General features: G+C 52.5%; 1 protein-coding gene across 5 annotated transcripts in view; it reads left to right on the plus strand.

The window, feature by feature from the left end:
• Positions 1-5,965: 5,965 nt before the first annotated feature.
• The window catches only part of SFMBT2 (Scm like with four mbt domains 2), a 244,238-nt gene continuing 237,785 nt past the window's right edge, over positions 5,966-12,418 (plus strand). The window contains exon 1 of one of the 5 annotated variants that reach the window (XM_070601099.1): positions 5,966-6,175. The gene's annotated coding sequence lies outside the window, so the exon portion shown is untranslated. Of the gene's footprint in view, positions 6,176-6,479; positions 6,663-8,096; positions 8,171-9,415; positions 10,280-12,418 lie in introns of those variants that run through there. The other 4 variants (XM_070601103.1, XM_070601097.1, XM_070601100.1 and 1 more) reach the window with 4 other exon arrangements.

Here is a 12,418-nt window from a genome sequence, read left to right on the forward strand (position 1 = left end):
GCTTTGTCTGTTTGGTTCAACGTATTTCAGATCCTACAACAGCACCTGGCACATAGGAAGCACTCAATAAATGTTTGTTGAATGAATAACTGTAAGCAGAGGTTTGTTTTTATTTATCATGAGTTAATTTTCTTCTATGCATAATTTTTAAAACATTTACCTCCTCAAGAAATTGGTTTGGGAAACTAAAAAATCCTTGAGTCCCTCCTCCACGTAGTATGAAATTAAAATTAAAACCTCCAAGAATTCAGCAAGTGTATCTATTGCAGAGGCATTTACAAGTGTAAAAATCAATCTTTAAAGGGATAAGAAAAAAATCATAGCACTCTATTAAAAAGGTAGTTGTAATGACTCATTTTAAAAAGTAGGAAAGATTTTACTTTTCAAAGAAACACATCCTCCATATGTTACTCAAAGTATGAATGATTTGGTATGAATACATTTCCGTTTATTTAAAACCAGAGCTTACAAATCATTATCTGAAATCTAGTAAAGACCTAATTCTTTCCTTACCCTGATGTCTGTATTCCCAACACCCTTTCCATGAAAAAACAACTATATAAAAGATCTGACAGCAAGTCAGTATTTGTTTCCAGTAGAGGGCGCTGCAAATCAAATCTTTACCGGTCAATTGACTCACTTCTTTGATCATGACGATGATCTTTTATTCTGGAATAAGATCATCTGAAGCCACTCACACAGTGAAAACAAGGAGGTTGGGGATCTTGAAGCCACAAGCAGGCTGGATTGTACAGAGCCCCAACACTGCTATTTCTTTTCTGTATGTCACAGTTGGGTATTTGCTAAGGCAGTGGGTGTGCATAAGGAAAACTGTCCACTTGCTGAGCCATGAAACCCCCTTTTTGATGTGGGATGGGGCTCCCGGTTTTAATTTGTTTAGTCTATTTTATGTTACAAGTCCAATGGGGCCCTTTATGCATTTGCACAGTGCCCAATTCAATCTCCTTCAGGCCAGTTAATGCACAGAGGCAAGACTGTTCCAGCAGCATAAACCACATCCCTGACTGATGCTGTTTTTTGGGACGTGTGTGTGTGTGTGTGTGTGTATGCGTGTGTGCACGCGTTTTGGTCAATAAATACCCTTAATCACAGAGAATGTAAATGATTCCAGATACCTCCAGCTCCACAACAAAAAATGCGACACTTGCATATGTTCCAGTGACAGTAGACCAGCACCCAGCTTTGCATGTAAAGGAATACATGTTTAAAACATACTTTAAAAGCATTTAAAAGAGACATTGCACATAATATAGACTAGAATATATGAAATGTTCTCACGCATGTAAAAACGCCTAGCACAGCGTCTGGCACAAGATAGGGACTAACTAAATCTTCCTTCCTCTGTCTTTCGGAGTAAGTGAGCGAATAAAAGGCCAGAACTGGAGAGCCAGGCCCCACTCTGCAACTGGGCCTGAGACCTCTGTCATTTCGCCCCTGCAGCTCCAGCTCCCTCACCTCTCCAAAGGGCAAGGTGAGAATAAGCGAGATCTAGAATATTCTGCATGATATAAAATAAAATTTACAAGAGAAGTCTGTGATGCTGGGCACTCACTCTACCAGCGGCCTCAGAAGCCAGAAGCCGGGCGTGACTTTTGTTGGGGTGCTTGTCTTCCTGGGGAGAAAAAGCCATCAGTCAAAACGGCACTTTCACAAGGAAACCAGCATGCTCTTTAAATATGTGTCAGAGGAGAGTTCCGACATCATGCGTTTTTTCATACGCCTGTGCACTGTTCGTTCTTTCTCCTGTTGGTCAGGAAGCCTGAAACTCCGTCAGATTGTACAAGAAGCAACAGTGGGTTTCTGAAATTTCCAGAAATGTGTGAGAAAGTGCTCTGATAGTCGTGTCTTTGTGGCCACTGCTCCTTCCTACATTCATTTGGTACTTTTTAGCCATTTACCCAGCGATCTCGATTACCCCAGGCTTTTCTCAGAATGACTCTCATAGGTACTCTCACCTCAGCCCCACACTTCCCTGGGCAACTGAAAGCCCAGATAGTAAAGGCAGAAACACAACAGTGATCTAAATGAGGCAGATGAGGACTTGAACAGCCCCTTGACTGCAGGGCAGAACGGCAAAGAAGGCCCCTCAGCCTTTCCCCTACAGATCTGTTCACTTCATTATTTTTTCCTCTTTGTGACCCCAGAATTTACACCTTGTCTATTTCAAATTGGTTGAGATGGTGTTAGAATGTTCTAGAAAGCAATTGGTGGCTTTGGGCTCGGATAGATTGGTAAGCATTCTTTAGAGTTTGAAAGGATCTTACAGAACATCTCGTCCAATCCCTTCATTTTGCCCATGAGAAAAGAATGGCTCAGAGAGGTCACTTGACTTATGCAGGTCACACAGGAAATGAGTGATGAAGCAATGATGAGGTCACAAGCTAAGGGCTTGAAGTGGAGGCAAGAGAAAGGGTGAAAAAATAAGAGAGGGTCTTTAGTTTTCTCTCTTAGTGACCTTAAGAGCGTAATGGAAGAACATTATCTTACGTAGTCTAAGAGATAACATGTGTAAGCTTCAAGCCTCCAGTAAAGAGAAGATTGCACAAATTCTTCAAATATTCACTTCTTTTAGGACTTTTCCACCTCCTGCGTTTGGGTTAAGTCAGTATGTCTAATATCCCATTAGCGATCCCCTATATGAAGAAAGCACACAGGTTCATCTTCTTTAGAGCATTTTCTTTTCTTAGTGGGAAATGATAACATAAACATGGAACAGTTATGAACAAACTGACAGCCATTTTTCTAGGTGGGATGATTATTGCACCAAGATTTAAGTAATCGTATGTCCCTAACATAAATAAAATAAGTAATATGCATACAATTTTCAACTCTTCTGCAATAATTTCTGTGAAATACCCCTTAGGAACACAGACTAGGAGAAACTTTTCAACTGCCATTTTGGGTTGCTAATTTGTGTTCTAGTTTATATCATCAAATCATGGAAATAGCATCTAAATATTTTCCAACTAACAAATATAATTTTAATATTTTACATAATGGAGCCTCATCCATATGAAAGAATTACAAAGTTCTTTTGAAGGTAGAACTTAGGTGTGTAGGTGGATTTTTAAAGGGATGGCATTCATGGTTTAAGCATAGTTTGGGAATGAAATAAGTGGCAGTGGGTTGGTGTGATCAAAGGCTTATTTTTTTGCCAAGATTTTCCGTAAATGTTAATAATACACAGAGAAATCCTATGGGGTTAATCATGAGATTTACATGGTTAAATTTCTCTTGAGTTGGAATGTATGAAGGCTTCTTTACTTTGAAACCTTCACAGTTTTTACCAGGGCTTTATTCTGGGCTAACTATGCTGGATTTTTATTTCCTTCATCTTTAATAGATTTAAGGTGGGTTCTACATCTGGACACCCATCTCCCTAAAGTGTCTGGTTCTCAAATAAAAATGAAAGGTGGAAGGTACTGAAGTGGGATGGAGGGGCCGCTTAATTCCCTCAGGGAGTCTTGTAACCAATTTTCATTTGCCTCATCATCGGTGTCCTTGGATTAAAGGAGAATGGAGAGAGGATGCAAAAAAAGAAAGGGAAGGAATATTCACGAAGTCACGTGGAAAAAGCAATACAAAAGGAGAAGGTTACCGAACTTGGAGAAATGTCACCATAGACAACGTTGAGATGCTTTGTGACAAAAATGTGATAACCATTGTGTCCTGCGGCTTCACCTTATTTCTTAATCGCGGTAAGTACGAAGAACCTAACTCGTCCACATTGTTTTCTAGACACATGGGCAAAGTTACAGGAATCAGAGTATCAGAAACCTCAGAGACTCAACTACAGCTGAGAAACAGTAAAACAACGTACACACAGGTTATGGGGTTAGAGATTAGGTGTTCTTTTGCATTTGCTTTTTGTTTCGAGGAAATAACGTTCCGTGCATAATAATGACTTAAAACTGGTAAACAAGTCTGGGGACCGCGCAATGGCTGGCTGCAGCTCACGTCGCCACAGCTCGACGAGAGAAAACACGCGTTCTCCCTCTAACCAGGAGCCTCCCGGAAGGCCTGCACCAGGGGGCCCGAGAGCGAGCCTCTGCCCCGTCCCGGGGTCTGAGCTGGGCCGCGGGGTCTGGGACTCACGTGGGAGGGGAGCAGCCGCAGGCCCCTCGCGGGGCCACGTCCACCGCGGGGGGCGCAGCGCCGGCCTGGAGCAGGGCTGGCTGGAGAAGGGGATCCGAAAAGGGGATCCGCACTCAAGGCTCTTCTGCTGGCGCGCGCTCCGCGCTTAGGCGGTGCCCGAGCTGGTGACCCCGTCGTGCGGAAGGGCGCACGGGTTGGGTCTCTGGTGCTGGAAGTCCACTTGGGATGGGACTGTCTCCCTCTGGGACTTGGGATGGGACTGTCCCTCCCTACCGGGCAGACCGTGTTGAAGGATCGAGAAGAGGTGACTCGGGTGTGTGAGACCCAGGGGTAGAGCCAACGAGAGTGCCTGGGGTCTCCATTCTTGATTCCTCGGATCCCCACTGCGTCCATCCGACTCCATGTGGAGCCGTCTCGGGAAACAGAGGGAGGCAGGTCTGGGGTGCGGGTGGGGCGGGGGGGTTAACCTGCAGGGGCCGGGTGCAATTGGCTTGAGGAGTCTCTGCCTTCAGTGACCTTCAGGTGAAAGAGCTCACGGCTCCAGCCTGGTGTCCCCAAGAGGAGCGGACCGGGAAGCTGGAGAGGATGCAGACTCTGGCTGGAGTTGGAACTGTGTCAGTCACTTGATCTTTCTGGATCTCAGGTGGCACCTCAAATGAAGGTGTGGCAGGATAGAGGGAGGCGTTTCACACCTCGCAAAGCGCTCTCCAAGATGTAGGGAAATACGATTTCCCCGACTGGACGTGCGCGGGGTCTCGCGGCTGCCAACGCCCGCCGAGGATCTCCAAGCTCGGCCGCGGTTTCCGCGGAGGGGCGCTCACGACGTCGGGGTTTGGCAAGAGCCGTTTCCGGGCACGTCCCTCCCGCGATTCTTCTAGACCAGCTCTGGCCCTGCCGTCGGGGAGAGAACCCCCCTGGGCAGGACCCCCGCCCATCCCGCGCGCGGTCTGACTCCGCTCCCCTGACTCCATCTCCGGGTCCCCACCCTGTACCCTTCCCATCGGAGCGTCCATTTCTCCTAGGCGACTTCACTTGCTGGAGCTCCTCTGTCATCGAGGACGCGCTGGGGCGGCAGGGCGCGGGAGGATGGGTGGAGCTGCCAACGCGCAGGGGCCTTGGGGACCGTGCGGTCCTCCTGACTCCTTGGGCCTGGGGAGGGGTACGGCGAGACGGGTTCTTGGGAAAGAGATGGACACGGAACTGGGGAATTTTATCCCCTGTATAACAGAGCAAACACCTTGACGTAATGTGCCCATTCTCTTTTTCCCTGGGAAATAAATTCCAGCGTCTCCTCGCTCCTCAGTACAGCGAACCCACCTTCGGAAGTTCTAGGTCTTGCCCATTCGGGCATCGCCAGCTTTTCCGCACTGGGGACATTTCGTTCAGTCTCTGCCCGGCCCTTGCGCCTTGGGCTCGGGGAGCTCCTCTTTATCCTCCCCCCACGCTCTGGGCAGAGTGTCCCCGGACCGGCACACGCCGGCCGGGAATCATGCCCTGCACCGGGCTGCGCTGCCTCGCATTCACTCCAGCAGTCGCCCAGGACCACGTTTTTCTCAGGCAGGAGTCTTTTCCGGCCCTACAATAGCCAGCCCAGGCCAGGAGCCCTCTTTGGGCGCCCAGACCCGGGCATGGCCGCAGGAGACGAGTGGTGACCCTTGTTACCCGCGTCCTGCCCAGGCCCGGCTGACCGCAGCTGCAAGCTCGAGGGAGCAGCCTCCACTTAATTTCCTCCCCCCTGGGGCACGTTTCCCCGGAAAACCTCTCCGAGGCCCCCCTCCCGCCATCCCTAAGGGGCCAGGAACGGTTTGAATCTCCATAGAAAAGGCCCAATATAAGTGCAGGGTGGGGCGCAGTGGGCGGGGCAGGGGTGGCGGAGAGGATTGAATTTCTCTCAGCTCCCAAAGATCCATCGGCGGATAAAGCGCAAGTTTGTGCACTTCGTCGACAGAGGGATTGCAAACCGAGAAAATAAAAGTGTCCAGCGAGGTGCGGAGTTCTCCAGATTTCCCTGCAGATGGGTTTGCGGAAACGCCTGTGATGTGAACTTTCTGCAGATTGTGTATGTAGGGAGCTAAAGGAAAGGAGGAAGGGGAGCGGGGCGGGGAGCGGGCGGTGTGAGTGTGAAATGTGCCTCTGTGTGTGTGTGTGTGTGTGTGTGTGTGTGTGTGTATTTGGCGGGGGGTTGTGTGCCAGGCGCGGGGGCGTCCCAGCGGGGGCAGGGGAAGGAATCGAGAACGCCTGGCAGGCTAACTGGCTTAAGACATTCTGCAAGCGCTGGAAAAGGTCGTTGAAGGAGTTCGCTGCACACACACAAAATAATAATCTTAAAAAAGAGTGCCGGGCATGCGCACAGAGAGGATGCCATATTGGAAGGAGGCTGTAGTGGGAGTCGGAGGACCGGAGCGGGCGCGCGAGGGAGGCGGCGGGCGGGGAGCGAGCGAGGCAGAGCGAGTGGGAGCCGGGCGGAGCGAGCGAGGGAGGCCGCTGTCCCCCCCGGCGGCGCCCGGGGCCTTGGTCCACGCCGAGGGGAGGAGGAACTTCACCAGGTAGGACGCCGCGCCGGCCACTGTCCCCGCGCCCAGCCCGCCCCGCGAGCAGACCTCCGGCCCGCAGGTTGAGTGCGCCGGCCAGCTTCTTTTTTCCAGCTCAGAAAAAAAAAGGGAAGCTCGAGCAAGCCGGAGGATGGGGGGCTGGAGGAGGGGGTGGGTAGGGGCTGAGGGAGAGGCGCAAAAGAGAAAGGCAGGAGGAGAAAGCGACAGCACTTGAGCACAGCCTCAAACTCCGCTCTGCGCTCCGGGTTGTCATTTTGGCTTCCGCTGTCCCCTTCCCCCGCGTCTCTCGGCTTGGAAAAGCCCGGCCTTGGGGGAGTCCCTCCGTAGTTGCAAAGTGTCCTTCTTCCCGGGTGCAAGCTGTCCCCTCCGCCGCCCACCTTCCTCATTTGTGCGCTCATTTTAGCGACGCAGCCGCCCTGGCTACCCCGCGCTCCGCGGTCTCCTCGCTGGGGTCTCTTTCTTCTTTTTTTGGTGTGTTTTTGTTGGGGGCGAGGGTGGGGAGGAAGAGAAGATGGTGGGATGAGGACTGGAGACCCACCATCAAGGGGCTTAAAAATCGTGTAGACATTCGGAATCGCCCCCTTGGAAACATATGCCTGTGCAGCTGAAATGAAATTGTCAGTAGTAGTTTTCGGAGCGTGCTCCGGCATGGATGATCTTTGTGTTCTTTTTTTTTTTGCTTTAAAGTAATATCCTGTCACTTGGGGCTTTCCTGTTGTCTACTCTCATATGACCTCCTTTCAAAATTACGAATCCGATCTGGCTTTGGAGTTTATTTTTTAGTGTGTGTGTGTTGCTAAAATCCGCCAGGAAAAAAAAAAAACAAAACTAGGAACTGCTAGATATATTTATGGATTTTGACCCGGGGCGGCGGGAGGGGCTGAACCGGCAAAGGGGGCGTCTTGGGGGTAGGAAGTGGTTGATTCGCGGTGGCCGGACACACGTCCAGAGCTCGATCCGTACTTGTGTTTTCTTGGAAGCGCTGCAACTGCGGGGAAGGAGTATTTGAAAACCCTGCCAGTTTCAATATGGCGGGCCAAGGTGGCTTTTAAAAACTGAAAATAAAGGTTTTGAGGTGGGAAAAAACCCAACCGGAGTTGCCATCCCTTAGTTTCGACTCTCTTTGGCTACTCCAGGAGCTGCTTTAGCGAATTAAGCGGGAAAAAAGAGAGAGAATGAGCTGCCCTAGTTTTTTCCCTGGGTAGAGTCTGCGTGTCCAGTCCGTTCCTGGAGGGGAGAGGGTGCCGCCGGCCCGGACTAGGGCATCCCAGCACAACTGGTGTGTGTGCCTGTGGGATCAGTGTGCATACCTGTGTGTGCAGTTGGGGGTGTGTGTGTGTCAAAGAGATCCGCCCCGAACGTGTGCCTGCGTCTTGGATCCAGCCCCTGCCACGATTTGACGTGACAAACTGCTGACACGTGGTGCAAAATACATGAGGGCAGAGGGAAAGATTTATTTCGGCTTTCTGTGAGACGAGCTCTCTGTGCTGGATCCTGTGCGGGTAAAGCCCGGAGTAGGTGGGGCGAGGAGGTGCTTATTAAAAGGACCAACTGTCCACGGAATGGGGTGCCATCGGCTTGCAGACGCCTGTGGGGTTGTGTGTGTGCGGGGGACACGCTGCACTTACCCGCGGGCCCCTGCGACCCTTTGCGCCGCGGTGGGGTGGGAGGTGGGGGGCCCGGGCCGAGGCGTGGGGAGGGTGAAAGTGCAGCGGCAGAAAGGCGAGGGCGCGCGGACCTCGCCCGAAAAGTGTGCAGGGTCGAGGCGCAGAGTTGCTTTGAGAGTTGCGCCCTGGGGAAGGTGGGGGATGGGGAAAGCGTTCTCGGAAGAAAGTGTCCCCTGCTCAGGACGAGCTCTGAGAGGGCTGGATCTGGGAGGGCGTCCTCCGGCCGGGGCGGGAGAGCGGGCGGGGTGTCGCCTTGGGGTTTGAGTGGGAGGCGAGGTGCCAGGGAGAGGCCAGCATCCGGGGCGGGGGAGGGAGGTCTGGGAGTGAAGCTTGGGGGCCAAGTCGGAGCCTGTAAGGGGAGCCCGAGGGAAAGCAAGCAAACCCGAGCTCGCTTAGCTGGGAACGGGGGTCCCCGATAGGGGTCGCCAGTGGCCAGGATGCAGCTGCCGAGCGGAGGTCGCGCGGCGGTGCTAGCGGGAGGCACCCAGGGGACTGGGGCCATGCGGCTGCCGTGCGCGGTCCCCGGGGCCCAGCGAGGGCAGGTCCGGAGGACCTTTTCTGGGCCGGTGAACCTGATGGCGCACCTGCAAAGTGTGCCGACACGTTTTTAAATCACAGCACTAAAAAGCTAGTATTGGCCAGCTCTGTAGTTACCGCAGTAAGGCGGTCTCTGGGCATTTGCAGGGGCCCAGAGGAGGAATCGACAGTGTCAGCTCGCCCTCCCCACTTAGACGGACGCGGCGCTGCCGTGTCCCTCGCGGTGTCCCGTGGATGGGGGCCGGAGCGAAGCGTCACTAGGATTGGAGACCCCGTGGCAGATGTTCCCTTCTACCTAGGCGGCGAGGCTGAGCACTGTGCGACACTCCGGCCAAGACGTCTTCGCCCCCCGGGGCCGAGCGCGCGGCGCGGCCCCGGCGCTTCCAGCCCGCGCTTCCCGCGCGTCCTCCCGGGGACAGCTCTCCCGTGGGCTTCGCTGAAGTGGAACCCAGCCTAAAATGGCTCTATGCTTGTAAACTGCAGTTTCAGCCGGGAACCCCTCCCCTCGTCCTCCTGACGTCGTCGCTGACAAGCGCACAATTCACTCCAACGCCCCAAACCCGCGATTTTGCACCGAGCTGTGCCGTGGAAGCGAATATACAACCGATTACAAAGAACATTCCACACGATTCTCGCAGGGCCCAAGTTTCCCATTCTTGTGGGGAGGAGCGGGAGGAGGGAGGAACCGAGACGCAGCAGGAGCCCCGCCGACCACCGCCCCACCACCAGAGCCGGGGAAGGGGGAATTGGGGCGCCCGAGCGGCCCGGGGCTGGGGACCCTGACGTGTAAAAACCCGGGGGAGGTGCCCCGGGGACGCGCAGGGTGGCGAGCGGAGCGATCGCCACTCTCCCGCGGGGGCTTGTCCTTGACGGCATTTGTGATGTGGAGAGTCTGAAGACGACGCCGGGAAGCCTGGGAGCCCGTTCTCAAACTTCTGGAGACCTGCTTGCAGTTTCGCTTTCGGAATTTTCGGGATCTTGGGGTTTCTGGAGTTGGTGGGATTCCGGGAAGGGCTGGGCGCCAGGGGCTGGCCGGGCGGAGGCTCGTTTCCCTTTTGGTGCGGCAGCCAGACTTCTTACCCGCTCCCGCCCCGCCCCGGGCGTCCCCTCTTTGCATCCCCGGACCCCGCGGCGCGGTGGAGGGTCTGGGGTGCCCGGGCCCGCGCGCGGCCCCCGCTCCGGAGAGCGCCGTCCCCGCGCCGCGTCTTGTCGGCTCCAGCAGCGCAGCCGCGGATCCGCGCCCGCTGGTGGGAAACCGCTTTCGACGAGGGCAGACCCTGCCTGAATCCGCATCCATCGCCGCTGCCCTCCACTTTCCCTCACGCCTCCACCCTTGCACCGTGGCCGAGGGACCCGGGGAACCGACTGGCGCGTCTACACCAAGCAAATGGATCCTTGTTTCACCAGGTTGGAGAAAACGCGAAAACAGGCTTACATTCGGCCCCATTTCCTGGGGAGGCGGCGGGTGTGTGTGTGTGGGGGGCGGGGGGGGAATGCTAATTGAGCCGGTAAAGGAGGGGAGGGGAGAGGCCTTGGTCCGAAGGAATTGCTGGCCAGGCTCTCCTTCGAGATAGGAGATCTGCTACTTTCTCCCTGCGAAACATTGGGTTTGCACTCACTCTGCTTCCTCCCTTCCGTGGAGAAATACCGTCTCAGCTCTTTATCTAAGCTCCTTGCTGGGGCCCAGCCGCCGGCCCCAAAGTAGGGGGGAGGGGACACACCCATGCACATCAGAGATCCTCCAGTCCCTAGCAAGGTTTTTACCGTGCACAGGACCCGTTCCCGGGCTGGTGTAGACCGCTGCCCCGTGGCAGCCTACTCTAGAGAATTCAGTCAGCCACTTAATTGCTACAGAGCGCTTTTGGGATTTGAGAAGGCCATGCAATGAAAATCAAGACGGTGGGGCCTACACTTAAGTCTAAAGGTTTTGTCAGGCTATCAAAATAAAGGAATTTTTTTTTTTTTAATAATTGGAGCAAAAATGATCTACTGTGGGGTTTGAATTACCTCCTGTTCTAGTGTTCTAGATTGGGACAATATTTCTCTCTTGGTGTTACGGAACTGTCCGAGTTCACTGAAGTGCAGTGGACGTAAAGAAGAGCTTTTAGAAGGTTCTTGAAGCAAAATGGAATTGGGGTCTGTCATTCGAGACACGTTTTGTGTTTTTTCTAACTCTTCTTACGTCTCCATCGCCCTGGTAGCAACTGCTTGTTCCCGTTCTACAAATAAGAACAAAAAAAAATTAGGGAAATTGGACTTGTCGCAACAAAGGAGAAAGTCGGCCTGTGCGGTTATGTGGTGATCCAGGATCTGTCAACCCTATTTTGTGCAGCAGGTTCCTGACAGAGGAAGAGAGAGGACAGAATCAGGAGGCCTGCCTTCTGGTTTCAGAGATGTTTGTGTCTAGCTATGTGACCTTGGACCAATTCTGCCATCTTAGCCTTGGTTTTCTTCTCTACAAAATAAGTGCATGAGACTGGAATCTTGCTCAGAGATCTCCGTGCTTCTTTTTTGGGGAAAAATATCTGCGCTTCAACCCATCTATGCAGACATGTGCAAGCAATTTATCTTTCCCACTCCTGTCTGCAAAGTATAGCGAAAACACGGCTGGCCTTGCTTGACAGTGGCATGAGACGATGTCTGTGAAAGCATTTGGTGGGTTGTTGTTCACTGCAGAAGAAAGTGTTATTGTTAAGTGATATAAGCTCCACATGGGGTCGTGTTTTCATTCGTGCTCTGGAAAAGGGGAGGCGTAGAGGAGATTGAGGAATATGTAGCATGACAAATAACCCCAGGAATGGAATGGACTGGGCTAGGTCAGCGAGGCTTTGAGTCAAGCCATGAGGAAATACCTGACTCAAATTAAGTAATTCCTAGGGCTAGAAAGGACCATTCCAGATAGCCCTCTGTACCCCACCATCCCAGACAGAGCGAGTGGTGGACCTTACTTGCTGATATTTATGGTGTGTGTGGATGCCTGCAGCCTCCTCTTCGCCCAGGGAGTGAAGGTATCAGATCTGAGGCTCCGTTTTCCATTCCCACTCCGTACGTTGGGCCCCTGGGCAGGACTGCCTCACTTTGTAAGACTGAAAATTTCCTGGGACAGGTCATCAGAAGAATGATCTTGTTGGCTAAAATAAGTGTTGGCTGTGTTGAAGTCGGTCTAAACAAGACGTTTACAGACAGGACTGTGTGTTTTTAAATAAGGGAAGATAAGCAATTTAGAGCTTGCAGTAGAACAAGGAATGTTATAGGATTCATACAAAGTTAGCCAGTAACCTTCCTGAGGACTGGTTTTGCATGGTCAGGTCAGCAGTGTTCTGATGAAGAGATGCCACCTTCGCACTCCCATCTGGTCAGCCTGATGTGAATTTTGGGACATGCTAATACTTCCCTGTTCATTGATAGTTAGAGTTCCTTGTGTTACAATAGGATGATACTCCCTAATCGGAAAGTTTTACTTTTTTTCCTTGTCACTGAGATGTTTATTCTTGTGAGAAGATAGTTGTCTTTGACACTGATTAGAGAAAGAATCTGATGTGCTTT

This window comes from Equus przewalskii, chromosome 30, assembly GCF_037783145.1.
Source record: "Equus przewalskii isolate Varuska chromosome 30, EquPr2, whole genome shotgun sequence".
In the NCBI taxonomy this organism is placed as follows: Eukaryota; Metazoa; Chordata; class Mammalia; order Perissodactyla; family Equidae; genus Equus; species Equus przewalskii.